General features: G+C 37.5%; 1 long non-coding RNA gene across 1 annotated transcript in view; it reads left to right on the forward strand.

Moving 5' to 3' along the window:
- Positions 1–4,643: 4,643 nt before the first annotated feature.
- The window catches only part of LOC145981243 (uncharacterized), a 36,805-nt gene continuing 13,605 nt past the window's right edge, over positions 4,644–27,843 (forward strand). The window contains exons 1-2 of the long non-coding RNA XR_014440942.1: positions 4,644–4,834; positions 24,000–24,110. This is a non-coding gene — a long non-coding RNA (uncharacterized LOC145981243). The remainder of the gene's footprint in view (positions 4,835–23,999; positions 24,111–27,843) is intronic.

The raw sequence follows: 27,843 nt of genomic DNA on the forward strand, positions 1-27,843 counted from the left end.
ACACATCCTGATGGATATGTCATCAGTCAGGCTCGGACGAAACGCAACTCATTAAACCGTCGCGCACAAACTGTAGCATTTATCTACGAATCTCGCTTTTAGACGAACTGCAACTCGGACGAAACGCTACTGAGCTACTGAATCGTAGAAATTGCTATTGAAAATTTCCTATTTAAATTCACTTATTGCCGTAGGGTTAGGCAACACACGTAACACCTTGCACGGAAGCGAGTATTACAGGATCTATGTGTCCCATTGTAATGCTGGTGACTGTACGTCTGCTTTAAATATAAAGCAACATTTTCTAACTGATTTTAATAAAGAAATCTGACTCTCCTAAACCCAACATGTCCCTATCACACTGTGTGGCTCTCATAGACATGGATGGACCTTCTCTGTGGTAGCACTGTCGCCTTGTAATCCAGAGGTGCTCGGTCCGATTCCTGGTAGAATCTCTGGCCAGTGGTTTGGATCCCACTTTAAACTGTAAGTCCAGTTCCGATGGGCCAATATGAGCAACATGTGGGCTTAGACAAACATTGTCATAGAAATACTTCCATTGCGAGCGAAGAAAACAAGGCAGTTATTAGATTTGTTTATTTACAAAGAAGTTATAATATTTATTTAATATGGCTCCAATACTTTCACGTCCTTTCTCTTTCGGCGCCAAGGCAACAGACTTTCTCCCTGACCTTATCGTTTACCCACCATCAAATGCTACCCAAAGTGATGAGAGATTATCAATATTTGACAGACATAGAAGTAGTAGTATACCTAAAGAGGAAATTTTTGTAAATGTTGAAATCTTTCCTTTCTAAAATCTATAAAAATGAAAGAAAATGTAGCCACCTAACTTTCTAAGAGTATGTCAAATCCATCGCTGCTACCAGGCCAGCAGTTAACCCAAAGACAGAATTACGTGACATGTCCGAGGCTAATATGTGCAAATAAACGCCCTCAATTTCGTTTCGTAGACGTTAATGCCATTCCAAGAATTGTTCGCACTTCAGTAACAACTTGACGGATAATTATGTTGCAATGACTGAATTACCCGTTGTATCAAACCTTACCAGTTTTTCTTTACTGTTTGTAAATAAAGGTCGATATTTCCCATAGTGAAACAGGAATCAATATTGCTGAAACACATCACGTATACCCAAGCAGTGTGGCCAGTTCTAATTTATAAAAAAAATGTTGGATATTTCAAAGTATCGTTTTTAACGGAAACGCAGTCCATTAATGTAACTGCAGTTTTAAAAGGAATGTACATTTGGAAGGTGACTCAAGATCAGTGATGTGCGTCTACGCGTAAACAACGATAGTCTACATTCTACACGTAGACAATTTTATACACGAAGATTACGTAATCTATGTAAACAACATGGCGAAAGGTGATAACTTAACAAAGGACGCCGTTGAATTAAAAGAAAATTATACTGCGTATCAGTTGCTGATGTGTGAAGAGAACTTTTCATACTCTTTCTTCCAAATTCGAACAATTTCTCACCTACGAAGAAACCTAATATAGGAAATATTCTAGTGTTTTATGGGGAAAAGACCACTCTTGCCTCACGACTGCCATCTGATGTTGTTTTTTGCATACGATTTAACTTCTTCCATAGTTGATGATGGAAGATGAGAGAAATTTTGTTGTAAATAGGATTCTTTTCAGTTCGTTAGGAACCAATATAGTTGAATATATCACTTTCCTTTCATGAAAGCCTTGAAAATTAATTTTAATGCACTTTAGATTGTCTACGTAGTCTATGTAAACTACAACCCAAGGTAATCTACGCGTAGATTACGTGTAGACAACGCATGTAGACGTAAACTTATAGTCTACGGTACGTTACTGCTCAAGATACGAGCGTCATATATAAATATTTCAGGTGTGTTGAAGAAGCGGACTGAATAAAGGGGAAAGGGGGTTCAAGCCCGAACTGGATTTTCAATGAATCAGGTATGATAACATTATGATCTATCATAGTAATGTTTAATCTTATTTATAACTTCACATGTTAAATTTAGAATCACATGTCTTGTTTGCATCATTTGGCGTTGCTTTTCTTCCTTTTTTGGCTGATCGCGACGATGAGGATAATTAAATGAAATTGATGAAATTTGATCCCGAGAACTTCGGTGACGAGATTGAAAATCAAGCACTCCATGCTCTCGGCCAAAAAGCCGACTTTATGTGCTTGTGTGTATACATGGTGACGTAATGATTCAGTTTGTATTTGTATTTATTTGCGGGTTTTCGATATGAGGTTACTGCTATCCACATAGTGATAAAAATGTGTATTTCAAAATTCGACATGATGAGCTGACGTCAACACCACTTTATCAGAGGAGTAGTAACAGATTATTTCAAGAGAGGGGGGGATGTATATCTAATTTAAGGTGGGCATGTATATGGCAGATACATTATTTACTTGACTGATTGATTGTTTTGGTTTATGTACTTTACTTTTCTTCCGTTTTTAGCTAATCGCGAAGATGGGGATGAATGATGATATGATAAAATTGATGAAGGGACTTTCAAAAAGGACACCCAGACCGGGATTCGAACCCCGGACCTCTAGCGCACATTAAAATTGTTGAGGTGTTGCCTGCTGCTGCTTACCTTTATCCATCCATGAATTATTCATGCGCGTATCCATGGAAGGGGTGAAGGGGGCAATCGCCCTTCCAACTGCCTAGACATGCGTATAATAATGATTAATGAGTAAGTACTGCTTTTGACAGCCATAGTGTTGTAATGTGTTTATCACACACAGAAAGGTGGTTGGAAGAAGATAGATATATAAGCAGGTCCGTAGCTAGAATTGATCTCCAGGGGGGGTCACGGGTAATCAAAACATTTTCAAAAGTTTAACAGTATTAAATTAAGATAAATTATGTGGAGGGGGGCATTAAGTTATATGAAATTTAGAAATATCATACAAATACTACATTACTTCTATATCTTTTAAAACATCGTTTTTTTTAGTGCTGACTGCTTACAAAATCATCCCTTACTACACACTTCATACTACTTTTGATGATACAGATATTTATATCGCACAAGAAAAAATGCACAATATTCAATCATAGTGCCTACAGTACATTCCACTCTCGACGGAAGCAATGAAACTTCCCTTCGTTTCCAAGACATGGTAGCTGTTGACCTTTGACACAGATGTGGAGGGAATTTGCATGATGTCATCAAAGTCACAGATTTCTAACTGGGAAGTCGCTACAGGGGCAGCGAAAATACAGATAAAGAAGCTGCTCTGTGAAAGAACCTTCTAGAATCTAGAGAAGAGAATCTTCTAAATACTTGCCGCTACTTTTACTTCTTCTTACAAATAAGATGAACGAATGTAATACCTGCTGTTCATGTTCTGTGAATTTATCGTTATCCTTCACCAAAGTTCTGAGAAAAGTAATATATTCTGTCTACATTTTCACTCTTCACTGCAAACAAATTACAGAAAATGGTTTTGCCTAATGTCAAGGGGGCTGGAGGCAGTTCCAGGGGAGCTCAGCCCCCTTGGCCGCTGCCTGGCTACGGGCCTTGATATAAGGAAGAAATATGGTTAGAGAAAGAGAGAGAGAGTGAAAGAAATGAAGAGAATGGAGAATTAATGTTAGTGTAGACAGTGGCGTCCCCAAGGGAGGGTTGGTGGAGGTCATAACTTCCTCTTTGGCCCAGCATTCCTAAAAAAGAGAACGCCAAAGGCAAAAAAAAATAGCAAAATGAAGACTGGCTACTACAAAAATTTCCTTACCCCCATCCTTTTCGAAAATCTTGGGCACGCCACTGAGAGTCGAAATTAACAATTCATTATAGTTGGAATATTCGATACAATAACCACTATAGTGTAAATCACCAACCCTGAGACCTTCTGTAAACAAACCGTCTCACCGATTCGATGTATCACTGAACACGAGACCTTCCCGCACGCATAGAACTCTCCATGTTGAAAGTGGCACTACTTCCTTGCTGTTCACATGATTATTTTTAGAAAATAACCAATGTTATAAAATATCATTATGTACACAAATCTCTAAGCTCAAACAAATTTCAAATACACTTCTATCTATATCAGACCTTAGAAATATACATTACCATGTTATATCATTTTGTCTAAAAAAATGCAAGTAAAATATATTCAATTCGCATGCAAGAAAGAAGACAAATTTATGGGAAATGATTACTGGTTCAAAGAGTTAACCGTGAAGGTGAAGCAATAAATACAAAAGAAAGAGCAATGGGTTTAAAGTGAGACGTCATTTGCGGCAGCGTAGCCCATACTACAAATTGGCCGTTGTTTTACCTTACGTAATGAATCCTGCAACAACACTGCATTTTCGTGTGGATTATTTTACTTCTATGAGTTTGCAATGCTTTCTGCATGCACGTGGTTTTGTTTACAGAAGGTCTCAGGGTTGATGATTTGAACTTTAGACCTCGGAAGTCAGATCATGTTCCCAGTTAAGTTGAACTAGCAGAATAAAATTCGACATTCCCCGAATCCGCCACTGAACTCAAAATCAGAGGTTTCGTAGTAAAATAAGTAGACCTGGCAACACTTCGTGCAAGCTAGAATCGTGCCCTCGAGTCTGGAAAACTGGAAGCACCAAATGGCCAAGGTTTGTCTGTCCAGATCAGGTACACGTAGCAAGCAGCCTTCTTGCGAAATTTCATTGCGACCCAAACTTGGCCTTGATGTTGCAAAAGTTAGAACTTGTCGACCTATGACCATGTGCTTACTCGTTCGAAAGCTATCACGGAGTGCAGACAGGCACACCTGTGGAAGCCGACCAGATACCATCAACATTTTCAACTTACGTAAGTAGAAGTAACTTGAACTGAAAGAAGTTTGTCCTTACTTTCTTGAAATCTGCTTCTTTTTGCGCGGTGAGTCTTGCTAAATGTTTATACGTATCGTGATCAGTAGAGCCCGGAAGTTTGGCAAAATGCTTCTTTTTATCTACTGCATATATCGATAATTTTTTTCCCGATATACGTTTCTTCGTTTCTTATGTTGTTTCGAATGTTTTGGAAGCCTTTTCATTTTGCCTATTTGGGACCCCACTGCCTATTTTTAATTATAATACCTTTTTTGCCTTTTTCAATGAAATTTGACAATTTTTTTAAAAAAAATGTGTATATAAATTATTTTTCTCCCAAAAAACGTTGTTGGCATTTATTTTTCTTCCGTTTATTATGTGAATAATTTTCGCCTTATTTAAGTAATATTGAACTCACGCATGTTTCAACATTGCTGAAGGAGATAAGTGTGAGAAAAAAGTATTTCATGCTGAGTTAGGATATTGACTTTCGGTTAACATTTCTTGTGCATGATTGACTGCTGAAGTGGACAGGTTGAAGATATTTCTGAAATCTCCCTCTCGAACCCGAAAATTTCAGGAAGTTGCGATTGAGCTTAGTTTACGGGCCTCCCCGATGGCGCAGTGGTAGCGTCGTCGCCTTGTAATCAAGGGGTCCCGAGTTCGATACCCGGTGGAGGCACAAGTGGTTCGGATCCCACTTTAAACTGTAGGTCCGGTCCCGATTAGCCTTACTGTGCATAAAGTGGACTTAAAACAACATATCAATCAATCATGAGCTTAGTTTACCTCCGCAACCAGTCTTGACGAAATGGTGAACCTGGATGTCAGCAGCTATATATTATGCTAACAACCTTCAAGAAATCAGTGAGGTGATCGATGCTCTTCCAGAAAATGAAGCGGCTTCAATTCGTCAAGTGAAAAAACTCCTGTGCTATTCAAATTTATTTTTGCACATTATGGTGCATTGCCAGAGACAATTACAATTATAGCATCCATGAAAATCTTCGAGGAATCTATGCAGCAGATGATGGAAGTGCCAGGAGAAAAGGGGTCAGTTGTTGCGGGAAAGTGCAAACGGGTAGTGAGTGCAAATGATGACTTGAAACAATTGAAAACAATTTGTGATATTCTTAAAGGTGAAAATGCTGTTACCAAAATGAGTCCAGCTACATTAGCTTGTTTTATGTATGCTCCAATAACTTCTGTCGAAGTAGAAAGATCATTTTCTATTATGAAAAGCATTCTCTCTGACAGACGACTATCAATGAATGTTTAGAACTTAAAAAACACCTTGTAGTTATGTACAATCAAGACGGAGAAAATTGAAATACTTTTCCCAATTTAGATTTTAACATTTTGCCAGAAATTATAGATAAAAGTAAGCGACTTCCAAATGTGCCTTTTTTCGGGTTATTTTGCCTTTTTTTCATTTTAGTGCCTATTTTCCACATTATAAATGCCTTTTTGCCTGCCTATTTTAACGAAAATAAATGCCTGAACTTCCGGGCTCTAGTCATCAGGATTGGCAGAGTACTTTACTCGTTACGTTTTTTACGTAAATTACGCGTAATTTTCTCAGTGTAGAAAACCAGTGTTTTACGCAGATTTAAAATAATAAATTGGTAACATATTTCTGAAGATTGTTTATACAGCCACCTCACGCCCTCACCCTCACTAACAGCTTTTTAATAATAGAATTGTTCTTTCACACATTTTGAACATTGACAAACCTGTTGATATATACGTCTAGCACTAGTACTTGTATTTAGAACATAACATAACGATTAACGACAATTTACTTGGATTGGATTTCAAAGATTTAGCAACAGCTTCAAATTCCTTCTTCATGCGTATTATACACTTGCATAGGCTAATTATAATGTGAATGTGAATATGGCAGTTTGTAAAATTCCAATCATAGGCGCCGACTCCATAGGCCTTGGGGGGGCTTGAGCCCCCCCAATGTTAACGATGTGGTGGTAGAGCTCCCAAATAATTTTACTTAAGAAGATCTAATGTATTATTTTGCTTCTCGTGTAAAGTTTACTCTGAATTGTGCCACATGAACTTAACTTTAAATACACATTTGAAATGTTCTAGAATCTAGACAATCAACTTTGGGGGGCTGAGACCGCTAAACCATCAACTTTGGGGGGGGGGGGCCTATGACGAGAGACACATGAATTTTTACTGAAATTATGAGTATTGTTAAATTTTTTACTAAAAAGAGTTTCAAAAGACGATGTGCATGAACTAGGAAAGTGGATGTGATGTTCGGGCAACAAATGGCTCTCACATGACATTCAGAACGAGATCATTGATATTAGGGAGATCTGTTTTGCGCTCCGTGGTAGCAGATATTAAAAGTCTGGAATATTTTGCTATTATGGTTTACGAAACTTGTCACATATCCATCCGTGACAATTAATATTCTGCATTCGAACTGTGAATAAAAATTTTGATATTTTTGAGGAATTCATGGGCTTTTATGAGATTCCGAACACCGAGACCAAAACTTAAAAAAGGGAGAAAGTGAGTCATTCATTAATTTATTTCAGTGAACAGAGCCCCCCCCCCCCAAAGTTTGACAAGTCGGCGCCCCTGATTCCAATATAAAAGCCCATACAAATTCAGAAAGATTTTTTTTCAAAGCCTTTCTTTTTTGTTTTGTTTTCTACCACTGCCAGCTGTCATACATAACAATAACCATCGCAAAAAATGTTTTATTTTAATTTTTATGATTGGTTCTAGTTTTTTACGTACTTTACGTTTTCTACGTATTTTACGCGTTTTTTATGTGTAATTTACGTGTCACGGAGAAAACCTTTTTTACGCGTAATTGCACAAGCCTGATCGTGAGTAGGGTTTGCAGGTAGCCCTAATTTTAACGGGCAGTGTCTTATATTACCCCCTCTGCCCAGGATTTAAATCTCTCGACTGTTGAACCTCAAGCGGTATTTAAATCACTCAGCTTCAGAGTTTTTTGGATACATCAAACAAATCTCTATTTTTATTATTCACGAACAGTGCTCTCACACATCTTGATTAATCGGTGATTTTTTAAAAAAATTCTAGCCAGGGTTGTTAAAGGTTCAGGAATCCATATATTCTAATGGGTTGGTTCTATTCGGTCCCGCTGCAGGACAGGAACCTTTGGTAAAACTTCGGTATGGTCCCAACACCTCTCACTCGTGTTTTTCGTCATTTTTAACATTCGTACTTACCTATTCTGCATTCCGAAAGATTCTTCAAGGTGTTCTTTTGCTTTTTTCACGAAAATAATTTCAATTTGTGACATAAAGAAATAATTATTGTTCTTCCTTTTTTGCGCTTCCGTAAGACACAATATGGCGAGACAGCTTGACTAGCGTGGTAGATAATCAGTGGGGTATGCAGTGTTTCCAACCTTGTGAACCGAAAAATCCCCACGAAGCATTCACGGATAGCCCCAAATCATGAATAGTCACACGAACCATGCACGGATAGCCCCAATTCATAAATAGCCCCACGAACCATGCACGGATAGCCCCACAAACCGAAAAATTCCCACGAACCATGTACGGATAGCCACACAAACCATGCACGGCAAGGTTAGGTTAGGTTCGGTTAGGTTAGGCAAACATAGTTAAAATTGTCATCTTCTTGCAAAAAAAAATGACGTGGTTGGAAACACTGACAGGGAGTTACGTCATCAAATGTTCGCAACATTGGGTTTACGTACTGCAAGCAAACGAAAGCAACAGCAATTGTGCATCGGAGAGATATTTCTGTTGAAAAATACATGATTTCCCGGTGAAACAGATTCCACGATGAAAGAAAATACCTCCACGAACTTCTAAATGCTACAGAAACTCATTTCCGTAAGTAGTTTCTTGTGTAAAAATGAAGAAATCCGTTGGGACCATACCGAAGTTTTACCGAACCTTTTTTCTCCCACAATTTAAATTCGGTCCTATACCTGCCGCAAAATTAGTTTGGTATTGACGCTTGGGAAGCACGTGTTGAAATCGGGTCTACGGCACTGCGGGAGGGTGGGTTGCTGGCATGCGAGCCAATCAAAATCTTCCCAGTGCTTCACCCAAGCCCTGGTTACCTAGCAACAGAAAACGTTTATCTCGGTGTTGCCGCTTGTCGGGCGATTCTTCCTGCGATCAGATTTCATGTTGTTGGGAGAGGACGTGTTGTTTGTTTGTTGCGTTGCTGTGATATTTTAACCGGTCCGTTGTTTTGTGTTTATTGAATTTAGAGCATTCTTTGTTGTATATAGCGTGTTGTTTTAGTTGTTATTTTTTGTACATAATTTTCTGTGTTCTGTTTGAGTGTGTCGTGAGCTTGTGTGAAGAATGTCAAGCACAGGAGGCAATACTCGAGATGACAATGTACCAAAGAGGCCATGCACTAAAAGAAAAAGGAATTCTTCTCAAAGGACAAACGCGGGAGATGGTTTGTTCTGAGCGCAAATAATTTGAGCAAGAGAAAAACAATGGGGGTCCAATCATTTCTGTAAATAAAGTTCTGGACAGGACTGCTGCTGCTTTCGGCCTGTCTAAGAACACTATTGTTACCATAGGGAAAGAAAAATATAATGTGGTAGAAATAAATAAATAAATAAATAAATGCGAGGCTTCAAAATTGGAAACCCCAGGAAAGAAGAGGAATATCAATAAACGCGTGACAAATTTAGATACCTTTCAGCAACTCTTATTATAGGAGGAAAGATTATCCCACTGTTGGGAAACTGCGAGTTTCGTTGAAAGATTCGGCATTTTTTCAAGGTGGGGAAACATCTTTAAGGACAGTCATAAAATATCTGGGATTCTCATACAAAAAAAAAAAAAAAATAATAATGGACTCAAAATAAAGTAAAGTATGTAGGCATATGGGGATGTGGAGGTAAAGCTCCACACATTCTCGACCTCGACCTAGGCCATATTATGGAGGTGATGTGGTTCACCAACCGCCTTTACCGCAGGTTTGCCCCAGGTACTCACTTGGGCTGAGTCGACCCCGGAGCCGCTCGGGATATTTGAAAAAGTTCCACAAACCACCGCGGGTCTCACACGTGAAAGTCAGACGCCCCACCAACTCAGTTGCGGTATAATTGAAAGACGGGCAGACTTTAACGGGGACTTCGGAAAGAAATGATTATTGAAAGTGTATATACAGAATGGATTGAAAAGGTAACCTGTAAACAATGCTCGTTTCGTTAATTCGTTCATGTTGTAAGGGAGATGGAAATGAAGAGAGAAAACAATAACACATTCATCATTGTTGTCATCATTGTTATTTCGTTTTCCTCGAAAAACAATAACACATTTCATCATTGTTCCTTTTCATAACACGTTTTCCTCGACACAGCGTCAGACGGCTGCCCTGCGTACCGTACCGTACCGCATGATATGGCAACACCGTGACGCGTGTTCCTTCAACTCTCAATACCAAACTAATTTTGCGGCAGGTATAGTTGCGTTTTGTTTTATTGAAAAAATGTTCCTGGGCCGTATTTAAATTCATCCGGAAGAAAGGTTCCTGGACCGAATTGACATACTTTAGACATAAAAAGGTTCTTTACGGTCTAGAACCCATTTACGCTTGCTGATTTTCTCTCCTGAACCGAATTGAATTTATTTAAAATTCCTGCACCTTTAAAAACTCTTTGTTTATGACTATAATTTTTAATATTTTCGCTCTTATAACAGTTTGCATCATAATAACACTTACAATGACGAAAACCTACACTTGTAATTACAAATAAGTTAAAAAAGTACTATACATTTGCAGGGGAGTGTCATTGTCGAAAATTTGCTCTTTGGTCTTTCTCTGTTATTCTTCCTCAACGCTTACCAGATGGCACAACCCAGAATTGCCGATACAGTGGAACCTTGATAACTGGAACTTGAGGGGAAGAAGAAAAAAATCGAGGTATCAAGGATTTCGACTTAACAAGGTTCGAGTTATTGAGGACCATAATCTCCGACTTCCGACTTATAGAGGTCTAAAGTTTCATCAACATCATAACCTGTAATTTTCATGTACCTTACATTTGTATAAACACTTCTACAACGCACACTTAGCACATTAACAATGATGGTTACATACACGGCAGTCAAGTCTCGACACGATTGTTGATCACCTGACACGCACCCTACACTTCGACTTATTGAGGTCCGTGCGACTAAAACTTCGAGTTATAAAGGTGATTAGAATTTAACTTCGACTCATAGAGGTTTTCCATAGTCTACCTTCGAGTAATTGAGCTCGAATGGCATCCCATAAACTGTACAAAAATTCGTCTTATCAAGGTTTTATTCGAGTTGTTGAGGTAAAATTAGTATTGAGTGTTATGGACAATTCGAGGGGATTACAAAAAAATCGACTTATCAAGGAATTCGAGATGTTGAGGTTCGAGTTATCAGGTTCTACTGTATATGACTGACAAAAACTACGTTTCTTTACTTTTATCCATTATTAGGACCACTTTGAAATTATACCGATGACGACACTCTTATCGATTCCCACCGATACGATACTTGAAAATTGCAATAACTAAAATTTGTTGAAAATATTGATAAAAATTGGTGTGTAAATAATCTTCTCCAATAATATTTGCATCAAATTACCAAGAAATTTGCTATAGAATATGCAAGAATTATATCAGTATATCAAAATAGATATTATGTAATCACAATATATAGCTTTTGTGCAAAATGGATGCAAAATTGAAACGAAGTTTGAATTTTGCATAATATTCTGAGTAATTAGATTTCTCGAAAGTGTCGGGCGGCAGTTTTGCGGACCCCATGAAATACCAAAATGCCGAAAAATATCTGATGGTACTGGTAGATGAATTCCAACCGATACTTTCCGATATCGATTGATTGATTCATTGATTGAATTGATGTTTTAAGTCCACTTTGTGCACAGTAAGGCTAATTGGAACTGGACCTACAGTTTAAAGTGGGATCCGAACCACTATGTACCACTGCCATCGATATATCGGCGTAGGCTCAGCCCTATCTATTATACTTCTAGGATTTTTTTAAAAAAAGTACTCCCTCTGTCCCATAATTATAGTCCGGTATGCCAAAATGGTAGTACAGAAATGACAGACGAAGAGGCAGATGGAAAGCACACTTTGTACTGATCCTTGAGTAGTAAAGTTGTATGACTCATTCCCGTGTTTCATGTTCTTCTTCTGTATACACCAACGTCACAGTTTGAATATCTGGCACATATTATGAGACAACAACCAAAGGTATACCGGACAATAATTATGGGACAGAGGGAGTACACAAAAACAAAGAACCTACAGAATATATCAAATATTACAATTGGCCATTGCTCTTTCCTATCAACACTATCACATCTCTATGTTTACAGCAGCCACGATGACATTTAATCACAGTTCGAATAGATGGCCCCTGGTTTGGAAATAACACCTTCACAAAACAAGCTCTGAAAAATTTGCCTTGGGGCAAATGTGGTCCATATTAATCTTTCCAACAAGACACTAAAACATTTCTCTTTTCTTTTTGCATAGTAACACTTATGCCCATTAAAAAATCCCCCTATATTTTGACCTCCAATAAAAAAAAAGTGTCGAAGGTATTTTTCGTTCTTGTTTCACATTTTTCTTTAACTATCTTTGGCGAATTAAAATTGTAATAATTAATCTAATGTGAATTTTCCCTTACGTCACTACAGAAACAACAATGCCATCTGTGTGTTGGAGAATGTAAAATGTCTATTCTATAAAAAGAAAAAATGAGATTATGTAATCTGATTAGGCGCATTATCACATCCCACAAATCGTATTGAATTAATTGCAATAATTTTTGTCATAATTGTCCCACAATACAAGCTTTCACCAAATCGTTCATAAATTGGTTTCAATTCTTTGTCCTTTCGTTCTGCTTTACGTAACTTGTGCTAAACTGGTTTGGTGAAGAATTCCATTGCCAAGGCCGGGATATTATTCCTATGGCAATGCATAATCACAGGACTTGATTTCGAATGTCTGAGGAGTTGCTCACACTTCATTACCATCCATCGTCTCAGGCTACTCAGGTGAGTTACGGTTTCAACCTTGGAAACGAAGCAGTTTCTGCAATTTCTTAGTTTATCTCAATGCGACGACATTCATGAGCATTTCTACATTCTAATTTCTTCATATAGGAGAAGTATTTATTTTACAGGAGAGCGCTGAACTAAACTTTTATTACATTTCTTGGATGTGAAGTGAAAGAAAGTAATAATTCTTTTCCCACAATTGACGCATGCGCCACTTCAGATCCAAGAAATGTAATATAAACTTAGTTCAGCGCTCTCGTGTAAAATAAATACTTCCCCTATATGAAGACATTAGAATGTAGAAACGCTCATGAATGTCGTCGCAGAGCAAGCTGTCCTTTTTCCCACAATTGACGCATGTACCGCATGCGTTCACGAGACGCCTCTGGCCGTAACATATTCCTCAGCACAGGTTTGTAATTAAAACGTTCCAAACTCAACTATGCTTCGTCCATACAGATTACTGTTGTTTCTGCAAGGTCACAAATTATACGTCATTGGCGGCTAATCAAGTTGCTAGTCTGTGTTTTACGCTTGGGTATTCAATTGGGTACGGATTGCTGCTACAACCTTTTCAAGCATTCCCATTGGCTGGTAGCTTTTTGGAGTGGTAAATAATCTGTGGTGGTTAGGTTAGGCTAGTTGAGTTTGGTTCTCTTAGAAGAAGAAGACGACGAAAATGGTTGTAGCAGCAATTCCGAACATTCAATTGTTCCTTAATTCATCATAGTGTTTATATACAGTATCTTTGATTCACAATGATTGCAATGTAAAACTCTATCACTTCGAAGCGTCGTGGAATTGCCATCTTTCATTTCAAGTTACAAAAAAAGCAGAAAGCTTGTAATTTTTTATTTTAAATAACAAAAATGAAGTTCAGTCAGTTAGTATTCTAACAGATTAACCGAAGTAAAAACTGCGTTAGATAGAAAAAAGTGAGTGTAAAATATAGATTATATTTTCATATTTTTACCATTTAATCCTAGAAATAAATGATTTCACAGTTTCCGAAATTAAAAAAAAGAAAAATATGTGAGAGGTTAAACAAATTTAATGTTATGAATGAAATTTCCAATAAACTTTTAAAGCTTTTTCTTGAATGAGGTACGTAAAAGTTAATAATAAAATAGAATAACTATGCATTTCGATACATTAATTGCATAATTTTTTTTAAAAAAATGGAAAAACAGTTGTGCTGTATATTTACACATTAGGTGGATCGAATATAAAAGTCTCTCCAAGGATATAATAATAATTATAATGGATTGGTATGGTGTTTTAAGTCTATTTTATGATAAGGCTAATCGGGACTGATCCGAACCACTGTGCAATGTGTCTCCACCGTGTATCGAACCCGGGATCCCTTGATTGCAAGGCGACGATGGGATAATATAATAATAATTATAATAAATAAGTTTGGAATACAATTGTTATTACAGGGTGGCGCGCGGGAGTGGGAGATTTTGATAATGTCGTAATGCACGATAATAATATCTATATTGTTACATAATTCAGGGCATAAAAAGGTACATGTATGCCATTTCCAGAAAAAAAAAAAAAAAAAAAAAAACATAACTCACGTTTTGAAAATAACGTCCTCTAAATGGCGTATCATGTTCGGGAACGGCGATATGAACTGGCCTGCAAGATCGCCAGATCTGACAGTGTGTGATTTCTTTTTATGGGGATATTTAAAGGATAGTGTGTTTACTACTCGTCCTCATACACTGGAGGAACTGAAGGCTGCGATATGTAAAGAGATTTGGTCTATCACTGCGGACGTACTGCAGAAAGTTATGAGAAACATCCATTCCCGAATGAAGGAATGTTACCTCAGGGAGGAACGTTCGATTTACCATCCTCTTCCGTGCATCCGTATTACGGAGTACACGTAACGGCATTCGTGCTGCAGAAAGTTATGAGAAACGTCCATTCCCGAATGCAGGAATGTTACCTCAGGGAGGGACGCCAGCGTATGAGGACGAGTAATAAATACACGATCCTTTAAATATCCCCATAAAAAGAAATCACACACTGTCAGATCTGGCGATCTTGAAGGCCAGTTCATATCGCCGTTTCCGGACATGATACGCCATTTAGAGGACGTTATTTTCAAAACGTGAGTTACGTTTTGTTTTTTTGGAAATGGCATACATGTACCTTTTTATGCAATGAATTATGTAATAATATAGATATTATTACCGTGCATTACGACATTATCAAAATCTCCCACTCCCGCGCGCCACCCTATGACTATGATAATAATTATTGTTATTATTTATCCCACAACGACCTTGATAAAGGGTTGGGGGGGGGGAAGTTGTTGCTACCAAACTGCCACAGTCGCATGTCGCGTCCTGTCTTGGTGAAATTGCAACCTTGCCCCACTTCTCGTCTCGATGTCGGATTTGAAGGTTGATTCAGCTGTTGATCACTCAGTGTTAGACATCGAAGATGTAAATTGGGTATTGAGTAGGCGTCATATGTTAATCTCACGGTTCCAGATATTTCGATCTAAGAACTTCCATTACATTTATTAATATCACTATTTCTTAGCCAAGAATCAAAATTACATAAATTCATTACATTACTTGACAATAAGGAAGGTACATGCTCTCACTTCACAACTGTCAGTTGTCTGTCAACTCTTGTGATAATTTCATTATAAATTACGAAACGAAGGTTGTCAATTTTGCATTGTGTTCGCAAGAATAACGTCTCGCGCAGTTTTCTGTTGTATGAACAGTTTATTTACACATACCTCCCCTACTCAGTACATACATCTTTCCATTACAGATCCAATAACACATGCTCTAAGTTGCCTTTTGCCCCATCACACAGAGAAATGCACTTCACTGCACAAACAAACACATATCTTAACTTTGAGGTCATTTCCCAACTGCACATGTACCCACAAATATAATATTTCCAAAACGTAACCCATCATGTTTCAAGACATAAAATTCCAACGCATTGGTTAAAAGTAAAACTGCATTACTACAATGTGCAAAAGGGACCACAAGTTCGTTCACTCCCATATTTCGATTAAAGGTCAATATTCGAAAATTTCCAGTAGTTCAAATGTCCCATTGGAAATATTATCTTTCCACACTATACTTACACTGAGTGCAAGCTGATTTTTTAAAAATGTTAACAATTTCCAATTGTTATGTCTAAATCAATTGCAGTTGACAGCCTTGGGTGAAAATTACACAATGCAAATGTATGTAAGAATGTGGACATTATTATAGTTTATTATGCACATAATTTAAAAATATGGGATAGACAATAAATAAGATTTTCACGTACCTACCTTATCTGCAATCGTCTGTCCTTTTCTGTGGTTCCTCAATCTTCGGGTCGAATTTTGTGAATAAGGTTAAAGGCGTATCCTTTCGCTTCATCACAACACTTTCTCCATAGCGATAGACTTAACGGTAGAAATACACGGAGTCAACAAGGAAAAGTTTTCACACGCCAACTCTAACGGTTTCGTGGGTGAATATCTAATTTGTAATAGTACTTAATAGCCTCTTGTGGTGAATTCTGACAACAAAACTTATTATCCAAACTCTGAAAATTACAATCAAAATTTAGTTTAGCAAAAAGTTCCACACTTTTTCAAAAAACATAATTTTTATACATTAAAGGATGAAAATCACTCTCACGTTCATTTATTTGTTCATCACAGAGCCGAAATCTTGCTTAAGTTAACAAATAATATGTAACCTTTACAAAAAGATTCCAAGATAAATCAAATAATAAAAATACTAGAGTTCCAACATATTATCAAACACAGTTTGCAGTCTGATTAAATAAAAGAGAAAATTTGACGAAGAAAATGTGCCTAAGAATATTGTATGTATCAAATATATGTCCAAATCATATAATAATCATAAATTATTAAAAGGTTCTTGCATTGTTACAATTGGACAGCTTCTTTGAACATTCAACCCTCAATGAACAGAAATATGTTCTGTTCTTTTTTGTAAAAAATGTTACACGAACATTTATTTGCTCAACACAGTTCGCAACACAACCTATCTTTTGTTACTAATTTCCGCAAGAATATTATATAGTTAAATAAAGGCTCTCCAATCTTTAAAGATATTGAGACCAATATGTTTACGTAAAGCGACACAATCATTATTCTGTTATTTAGTATTGCTTTTAGGAAACAACAACTTCACCATTTGCATTTGTACCAAAGTCCAAATTGAAATACAATTCTAAGATCGGACGAATTAGTGTAATATTTACTCTGACTACCGTTGCAACATAAAACTGTGTAAAATCTGCAAGTTTTAGATTTCATTTTGTTATTAAATTTACACCTAAGTCTGTGACATATGTTCGTTGAACTGATAGGTCGCCCTGAGTAATTCCGACGAGAAATAAGTGAAAGTCAGCGCCTCGGGCGGGGAAAGATTCAGTTAGCCGAGAGGATAATGCAGGGTCCCCTGTGCGTTCAAACGTCAGTAGCAATTCGAATTACGGAACAGTTACATCTTTATAGGTGTCTTACGTTCAGTAAGTAAGTATGCATTGCTTAGTACCTGGCATCACTTTTTTTTCTGGTCTGGGTGAACGCAGGATCGAAGATCGGATATCCTATCACTCGTTTGCCAATTTAATTTTCTTGGTTTGGATCTTAGAAACATGAAACTGTGATGTGTTTGCACGTATGACTTCAATTTCATTCATCTTGCCGGCATTCTGTGTCTTGTTGTCCATACATGGGAAGGGATAAGACAAGGGCTCGAATTGGAAATTTTCACTAAATGGAAACTGAAATGCTTATGGTTATCATTACACACCAATAGAGGAGAAGGTCTAAATATGGGCGAATGTTTAAATATGGGTTTTGGAATTATCAGCGCTCCCGGGTGCTGCAGCCTGGCAGAGGCTATTGGAACTGGTTATCTGTCAAGCACAAAGGTCGCATCGCCAATTCGCAAGGGAAGTGGTGGTTAGTTTCGGCCTTGGACGCTGTTATAGAATTGCGACCTCCGAAAACTTTTTGCAGGTATGTTTTAACTCAGCGTTTTCTGAATTCTCATCTGCTTTGTATAGGTTATGATATTAGCGGTACATAAAACAAATGTGGGCTTTTATAATGCCATGATTTGTTTGTGACATATGTACCACAGAGAGCGAAAATAAATTGAAGAAGAAAAATAGCGTGATGGTCTAAATATGGGCTATGTCATGAGGTCTAATGTTGAGATCACATTTTCAACAAATATTTGGATGTTTTTCTTAATTTCGATTTTTCCCGTTCCGCGTGATTTTCAAAACAACAGATTATTCATAAATATGAATTTTGTAATGTTTCAGCAATAAATGACTGCTTTTTAAAATATTAATTGCTTTTTGTAATATTGCCACTAGTAGCCCATATTTAGACCACAATTTTGAAATACATCATTTTACCATTTTTTTGAAAATTGCTTTTTTTTTAAAAAAAATGGAGACCTTCTATACTTTAGCATGCTATTACATTTAAGTATATATTTCAGTGGCCGCGGTGGCTCAGATGGGCGGCCCCTGTGGCGGAGTGGTTAGCACATCGCGCTACGACGCCAGGGGTCCCGGGTTCGATTCCCGGCTCGGCCATGGATGTTTGTGATTGTCTGTCCTGAAAAGTCTTGAAATTGAAATATGAATGAAATGATATGAGTGAATGAAGTGTGAAGAAAAAAAAAAGTCGGTAACGCGTCTGACTACCATGCTAAAGGTCCCGGGTTCGATCCCCGGCCGGTTCAAATCCGGAAACTTTTCTAACGTTGGAAGCGGCTCCGGCGCCCACCCAGCGTCGAATAACATGGGTACCTGGGGGAAACCCTGGGGGGTAAAGGCGGTCAGGGGCGTGGTGCTGATCACATCACCCCCACTCACGACCGGATCAAGAAAGTGTGGGGCGTTACTCCCACATCCCCTATACGCCTTCATGGCGTGGTGCTAAGCACAGGGGAACACTTTACCTTTTTACCTTTTTATATATTTCATAGATATGCATTTAGGCAGCTGCTTGATATATTAATTTTTTCCCTCCGAAAATTAAAACAACAAAAAAAGGGCCCATTTTTAGACCTTTTCCTCTAACTGTTGCCACCTCCGTGGCAGAGTGGTTAGCATAGTGCCCTACGACGCCAGGAGTCCCAGGCTGGTCATTGGCGTACTTTGCGTGTCCCTTCATCAATTTCATCATATCATTACTCATCTTCGCGATTAGCCAAAAGTGACAGAAAAGCGAAGTGAAATAAAGCAAATCAATCAATTAACAATAAACATTATAAACTCAAAAGATAAAGCAATTTATTCCAAACTATGATTATTATTGAAAGACGTGGGTGCAAAACATGGTGACATTTTTGTCAATTCTGAGCAGGGTTGGCAAAATTTGTGTTTTTTTTAAAAAGAACAAAACAAACTGTTTTTTTTGTTTAAAACATGTTTTTTTTGTTTTAAACATAGTTTTAAACATGAGTTTAAAAAAATGTTTTAAACATGTGTTAAACAAAACAAATTCAACCTTTTCCCAGTAAATTATAGTTAAAGTCGTTAAAGAGAAAAAATACTCATTTTTATGAGTACAATGGCGACAAGGACAGTATATTTACCTTTGGAGATAAGGTTTACCATACTGCAGCGTAGGGGTGTGCGGTACAGAATTTTTTGGGTCGGGACGATAAATTGTTTAAAACCCGACATTCGGGACGGGGAAAATTCTCAATTTCCCGAAAAAGTCGGAAAATTTTCGGGACGGGATGTGTTCGAAATTTCCCAAAGCTCTTGAAATCTCGAATTCTACCCGTAATTTCCATCTTAAGTGCTTGTTTTTGCACTTCTGGTACAAAACCACAATGCAGAGAACGTCTAGAATTGACGACGTTTTAAAATGGCCATTCGGAATTTCCAGACTGCTTGGGATCCCAAAAAGTCGGGAAGTCATTTCCGAAAGTCGGGATCCGGACTTTCCCAAAAAGTCGGGAAGTCATTTCCGAAATTCGGGATCCGGACTTTCCCAAAAAGTCGGGAAGTCATTTCCGAAAGTCGGGATCCGGACTTTTCGGGATCTCGCACACCTCTACTGCAGGCATAGGCGCCGACTCCATGGGGCTTGGGGGGGAAGCTCTTGCCCCCCAATATTAACAATGTGGGGGCAGAGCCCCCCAAATAATTTTTCTTAAGAGGATCTAATGTATTATTTTGCTTCTCTTGTAAAGTTTACTCTGAATTGTGCCACATGAACTTAACTTTTAATACACATTTAAAATTGTCTAGACCATCAACTTTGGGGGACTGAAACCGCTAAACCATCAACTTTGGTGAGTCTATGACCAGAGACAGCAAAACGCATGATTTATTACTAGTATATACTAAGTATGTAATTATGAGTATTGTTAAAATTTTTACTAAAAAGGAGTTTCAAAAGACGATGTGCATGAACTAGGGTAGTGGATGGGACCATGATGGGACGTTCGGGCTACAAATGGCTCTCGCATGATATTCAGAACGAGATCATTGATATAAAACGGAGATCTGTTAATAAAATAATAAAAGTCGGGAATATTTTGCTATTATGGTTGACGGAACTTGTGACATATCCATCCGTGGACAATTAATATTCTGCATTCGAACTATGAATAAAAAAATGATATTTTTGAGGAATTCATGGGCTTTTATTAGGGGTGTGCGGGACGGGAAAAATTTTCAATTTCCCTACTGAGTCGGGAAATGTTCAAAATTTCCCGAAGCTCTGAAAATCTCGAATTATACACGTCATTTTCACTTTAAGTGATTTCTGGATTAAAAACTAACAATTTACGGTAAGTTCCAGAAATTGACAATGCAGAAAACGTCGAGAAATAACGACATTTTCAAATGAGCATTCGGTATTTCCCGACTGCACGGGATCCCGAAAATTCGGGAAATCATTTCCCGAAGTCCGGATCGGAACGGGAATTTTTTTTCCCGATCCCGGTCCTGACTTTTCGGGGCCCCGCACACCCCTAGCTTTTATGAGATTCCGAACACTGAGGCCAAAACTTAAAAAAGGGAGAGAGTGAGTCATTCATTAATTTATTTCAGTGATCAGAGCCCCCCCAATAATTTTGACAAGTCGGCGCCCGTGACTTCAGGTACAAAAGTTGTGGGTAATAGCCCCCCTTTTTCCGCCACTGAAGTAGGTTAGGATTTATATTCATCTAACTTTCAAGAAAGTAAATATTATAGAATTCCTTTCCTTGTCCTGAAAAAATCACGGTGAAATATTTCCTGCTGCCTGAACAGTTTATATAGCAGAAAATAACCTGCAATGTCATAATAGATTCTCCAGATGAATTTTTTCAATGTACAAAATTATGTTACCAAAAATAACCATCTGCGCTTCATTCAGTTATACACACCAATGAATCGTATCGCAAAAGAAAAAAAAATCACGTCATGATCAAAATCACGCATTGTGTATTTAGATATTAGTTTCCATTTCAAGCTTCCACCAGTCTCAAACTTACAGGACGATACGAAACAAGGAACTGAGAGGTTTCGATTTCTACAGTAAAGCACGGGTCTTTCTTGTCGTACAACAATTTTGTTACCTTGTGCATACATAGCTAGCCTGTCTAACCTAACAACATAGACATTTGGCCTAAAATTAAAAAGCTTTCTCCCGTGACGTGAGAACATAAGGTTGCTCAAGTCTTGTGCGATAAGTGAGACTATAAAATATCTACCACCAAAATGTGTTTTAAACACTTGTAAAAAAAAACATGTTTAAAACACATTGTTTTAAACGTTTTAAACATTTGTAAAAAAACAAAGCCGTGTGTTTTAAACGTTTAAAACAAAGTGTTTTAAACACTTTTGTTTTAAACATGCCAACCCTGATTCTGAGTCCATAAAGAAGAAAGGTCATTAGAAGCTATAGTGTAGATAAATTGTTTCCGTGTTGTGTTTAACAATTTCATCAGGCTTCACTGAGTCCAATGCAAATTGTATGACATGGCAACTTCACTCGAAAATTGAAGGATGGAACATTTTACTTTGTAACTCAAAAATGACCAAAATGTCACTTACCATGTCTTACACCAGAGTCCTTCTATTATTAAATATCCAGCAGAACTTGTTTCTCATTATTTTCATACATTTCAAACGTCATTCAGAGTTATTATATTTTGTTATTAACTTTTACGCAGCTCGTTCAAGAACACGCTTTAAAAGTTAGGGGAAGGGGCCATTTTTCATAAAACGCCAACTTTTGGAATTTTGAAATTCATGGAAGCGTTATTTTTTTGGTTTAAATGGTAGAGTATGAAAATATAATCTTTCCAGAATTTTACCCTCATTTTGTAGATCTATCGCAGTTTTTACTTTGGTTATTCTGTTCAAATACTAACGGCTTTTGGTAACTTGAAGCGAATTCTTCCAGTTTTCAGAGGGGGGCTCGACGGACCGGTTCGATACATCTTGCTTGCTACCACCCAACTCAGTTTTTCTTAGGCTTCGTCACTGGCCTGAGCACACTGCTGTTGTCAGAAATTTTACGGTAGAATCAAAAATAGCATAGTATGTGTAAACTGAGTGACAAGATGAAAACAAAAGTCTGACGTCACAAGGCTTTCCCCAGAAACTGGAAATTGAAAGAGAAACGTGTGGAGATGGCTTTCCCCGTCAAGATCATGCAAGATATAACAACTTCAAATAAACCAGGGGAATGCTGTTGTTTGGTGGCGCTAATGTATGTTTAATTATGTGTTGTTGTCAGAAGCGTAACTAACACGCTCTGCGCACTCACGCCCCCCGCAACCTTTAGTTCTACGCCCCTACTAACTAACTCTCTAGCCTTCTTAAACCCGAAGGTTCATGGCTGCAGCAACACAGGCCTTCCATCTGTCCCTATCTTGAGCAAGATCTATATACTCTTTTCCACCCCTACCAATTTCCTTTAGGTCCATCTCAACGTTGTCCCCAATGGCGCAGAGGTAGCGTCGTTGCCTTGTAATCAAGGGATCTCGGGTTCGATTCCCGGTGGAGGCACATAGTGGTTCGGATCCTACTTTAAACTGTAGGTCCAGTCCCGATTAGCCTTACTGTGCATAAAGTGGACTTAAAACAGCAATTCAATCAATCAATGTACCACTATATTTCGGGACGGGCCCAAACCAAGTGCCTTACATGTAATAATAATAATAACAATAATATAACAAAGTTTATAATTAATGTGCCTATTAATAATATTAAGGTTAATTATGTTAATTAATATCACTGGTCGACATGGTGTAGATGGTGGTAAAATATAGATTTTCTACATTATAAATTCTCCAATTTTGAACTATAAAGGAATACAGAATTGTAAACATTTAATCCGCTTTCCATCTTCACGTCACACTTTGACATAAAAATTGTACGAACTTTTGTTACGTAATTTTATTTTCGAAATTCCTCATAAAAATGTTCTTCACAAAATGTCCAAAACTCAGTGTTATAAGGTTGATTGAACTTGGTGACCTGGGGGAAAATCATGGCCAAGGGACATCATGACCTTACATTGTGGGAAGAAATGGATGTCATTTTCGTGATCATCATTCAAAATGATTTCACAATCATCTACTGGTTTGGAAAAAAACTGAAATTTCCATTGTATAAATTTCATTTGTTGCATTAATTAATAAATAAAATGTAATGCCGAATATGATAATTTTGATTGTGAAAAATTCTGACGTGATGGAAAAAAATGGATGTAATTTCCGTGATCAGCATTCAAAATACTTCCAAACTTGAAAACATCCGATTTTGTTTTCAAAATGTTGACCAGTGTAATTATTATTATTATTACACGTTAACATATTATTGTTATTATTACATCATCAGGTTCCAGGGGGAACCGTAACTACAACCTCCCCCCCACTCCCCTTCCGGACACCGGTGAATATTTACATAAAAAAATACTGTACTGGCCGTAGACCAACAATTATATGTGAAGTAACTTTCACCTCTTTGTCAAAAATAATTTTATCAACTTCTCTCCTACAGTTACATGTTTTCAGTCACAGTTAAATCAAATGTCCTTTTCCTTAATTTTGCAGGAACTCGGATATAGGACTTGAGAAGAATGTGGCCGATGTTGCTAATCTTCTTCACAATCTTCCTCTTCATTGTATATCGTGATTTGACGAGGCCTTACAAATTCACGCCAGGTAAGTTTACAATTGCTTGTCCACATCCAGAACATGAATAGTTTTTATGGAACTTCTTTATCTGTTGCTCCTGATAACATAAATTAATAACTAAATCACTCTCTAGTGTTCTTGAACCAGAAGGTTTATGGCTGCAGCAACACAAGCTCTACATCTGTACCTATCTTGGGCAAAATCAATCCAATCTCTTACAGTCTTACAGATTTCCTTTAGGTTCATCTCAACGTCTTCGTCTTGATCTTCCTACTGGTACCATCAGGTTTCCCAACAAGAATCCTGTAAACTCTTCTTTCCTCTCCCATTCGTGCCACATGGCCCTCTCACCTAAGTCTTCTTGATTTAATCATTCTAATAATATCTGGATATGAATACAAATTATGTAGTTCTAAATTATGTAACCCTCTCCACTCACATCTCTCCTCATCCTTTTTAGGTCGAAATATTGTTCTAAGGATTGTATTTCCAAATACTCTTAATTCATGTTCCTCATTCAACGTAAGGGACCAAGTTTCGCATCCATATAATACTACAGGCAAAATTACTGCTTTGTATATTGTAACTTTTAGTTTCTTTACACGAGAAGATAAAAATTTATGAAGAGAAAAATAACACACATTTCCTGAATTAAGTCTGCTTATTATTTCACCTTTAATATTATTTTCATGTTAGTATTATTCCTAAGTACTTGAATTTGTAAACTGATTGAAACGAGTTGTTATCAATAATTACATTTTGATTATTACCTAACACTTGGTTTCAGCCTGTAAGCATGTATTTAAATTTATCTTTGCTAACTTCCAAACATATCTCTTTAGCTACTTTTAAAAATATTTTTCTTAACTGTATTTACATCATGCCCTAGTAAGTCTACAGCATCTGCTTATGCTAATATTAGAATTAAATTAATTATAGTACATAATTACAAATCAACAAATTCGGTAACAGTAGTATAAGCCGGAGACACATTAAATTCGTTTGTTTTCAAATAAAAATCATTGCTACTTACCTCATATGCATAGTGGAAGATTTTTCAAGCTGGATATCACTTTTTTTTCCATGAAAAATGCGTTATTTTTAACATTATAATCATTTATTGGTCGTTGCTAATTCGGCGGGCAAATTTTGACTCACGTTGTCTATCGTCAGCTGATATGCAGTATCGTCAGCTGATGTGCAGTGTTTCAAAACTTATGAACCGATAAATGCCGCACAAACTATTCACAAAAGGTTTTTAAGCGAAAATTGAGGCTAGACTCTACTTTACGCCCTTATCTGCATGGTGATTGCTTCTTTGCGTTCGCGGTGCGCGATCGTGGTGCGGCACCCGGCATCTCTTCGGGTAAGTACCTTTTTCTTTTTACACTTTCTGTTCACGATAGCCCCACTATCCATTCACGGGGTCGAGGTATGCCTACGAGGTTAGGTTAGGCCTGTTAGGTTAGGTTCCATTATCACTCATTTTACCCCTAAATATGTGCTTCATCATCTAAAATATTCCTCGGTACGTTCAATTGCGCATATCCGGACAACATCGGTTTTTCTCGATTTACTCCTTCAGGAAATTTTTGCTCGAACTTCCGCGTGGTTGCTACACTGTGAGGGGGTTACATAACCGAACGCACGAAACATTTGATTCACGTAGTCGACGGTAATGGCGGCACGAGCTATTGTACAACGGAGATGCATGATTGACGAAAAAACCTTATTTACAAACAAAATACGTTGCACGATTCTAAAAAAACAATTTCCTTGGCTTCAGAAAGTCCTCAAGAATGCAATTCCGTAAGTACTTTCTCATCTTTTCTCCTGTAAATTTTAAGAAATCCGTCTCCGGCTTATACTACTGTTACCACAAATTCATACTAAAACATATCTATGTGAATTGTTGAGAAACCTTGTAGTCTATGTATGGGATCCATGAGTATTGTCGTGCAAATTGTCCATCACCATATTCGTGCACTTTATTTGACCCAATAATAGCTTGAAGATCAAAACTCAAAGCAGGCTGTTGAGAACTTCTGCACCAGCATACATAAAAACCATCGCTAAAAAATCACATAGGATGTAAGAGAAAAATTAATGAAGATAGTCATGGACAATTTGCCGAGAAATACTAGTGGATCCCACTGTACAGATCCAATATTGGCTTTATAGGTAGTGCTAGGATTTTAATGATTTTGAATCTTCTTTCTGTTAGCAAGTGGCGTGTCCAGGATTTTCAAAAGAGGAGGGGGGGGGGGGGGCAGTTACGTATACTTTTTTTTTTTAATCAGACCTAATTTTGACGTTCTTTCTTCTATGAATACTGCTACCTTATTGCACGCCACTATTTAGTATTTGCTCGCTTTGTGACAAATTAAGGCTTTTTTTCATTTTGGATCATGCATTGATCATTTTCTTACTTCTGGATCTTTATTTATATATTTAACAATTAATTAACATATTCAAAAAGTGTGCTAGATGGCAGTTGTCAGTCATTTGTTTTTTAAAACCAGCAGAAAGTCTTTATAACATACTGTAACTCAAATTCAAACACTGAACTCAGATGATAGTCGTTGCTGTAACTGATTCTATATCTGTAGTGGTGATAAAATAATCATATTCGAAAATATCTTAAGTTTTAGTTTTCTGGTTCAAATTCCCTGTCATTTTTTGTTATTGTATGACAATTTTTAGGTTCTTTTTGAAGTTTCTTAGATCAGAATGCATACTTTATAGGGCATTTGTGGTAATTTATTAATCGTAACGAACCTTAAAGTTCGTGAGATCTTAAGAGTATCTAGCAGGTTAACCAGTTAATCGATGGGGTGATGTAAACTACTCATCATTCATCCTCTTGATGAGACCACTCGTCATTGACATGACGAGTTATCGCTTGGCATGCAAAAGGTACAAATTACACAAAGGAATTAAACTACTGAAAAGACAATGGTCACTCGTTGGATTTTGTGAACCGTTGAACCTGTATCATGGCTGGGTGTAGGATAATTACCTGTCTATCTGAAGTCTTTAGCTGAATGAAAATAGCGAAGTCCTCTGTAAGCTTCTCTCTTATGCTGACCAAAGCGTGCTTCCACTATCGACCTCCTGCCTTGCTGACCACCTTCTCTCTCCCCACTCAATCTCCAAAGTCAGTCACCTCCAAGCTTGTCTCACCTCTATATTCCCTGGCCATCGAGCTCTTCCTCGATGCCGAATCGCCGAATCGTGTGATTAATATAATTGCTACCATGCAAACCGCTGACTCTAAAACCAGAAGTGTTACCTGTTCCTGAATGCTCAGGAGGTTTGCATGGCACAACACAATGCATTCTAAACATGCCTAAGAGGCTTGAGACAGCTGAGAAAAACAAGTGAATGCCCTGGTCAACATGAAGCGTTCAGAGAGACTTAATAAAATAAATATACAATCTTAGGGATTGATACGTAATCAAGAAAATCATATGTTTCGGTGATAGAATTTTTCAAAAATGTCAACAGGACTTGCAACTTGAAAGGCGTTGACCTATTTTGTTCAAGTGCAATAGCAATTCCAGATCTATTCCTATTCAGAAAGATATTTAGCAGCCGTAAAAAAATTAGCGCAAAAGCTGTGAATGCTGTCAGTTCACAAATTTGGAGAGTGGTTACCGGAATAGGGTCCATCGTGAAAGGTTTTCAACAATGGACTCTGTCGTTTTCATTTTTTAGCTTGACGTTATATAATAATAAAAATGTTGTAATTAATTATAAT

This window comes from Lepisma saccharinum, chromosome 29, assembly GCF_977018435.1.
Source record: "Lepisma saccharinum chromosome 29, izLepSacc3.1, whole genome shotgun sequence".
NCBI lineage: Eukaryota > Metazoa > Arthropoda > Insecta > Zygentoma > Lepismatidae > Lepisma > Lepisma saccharinum.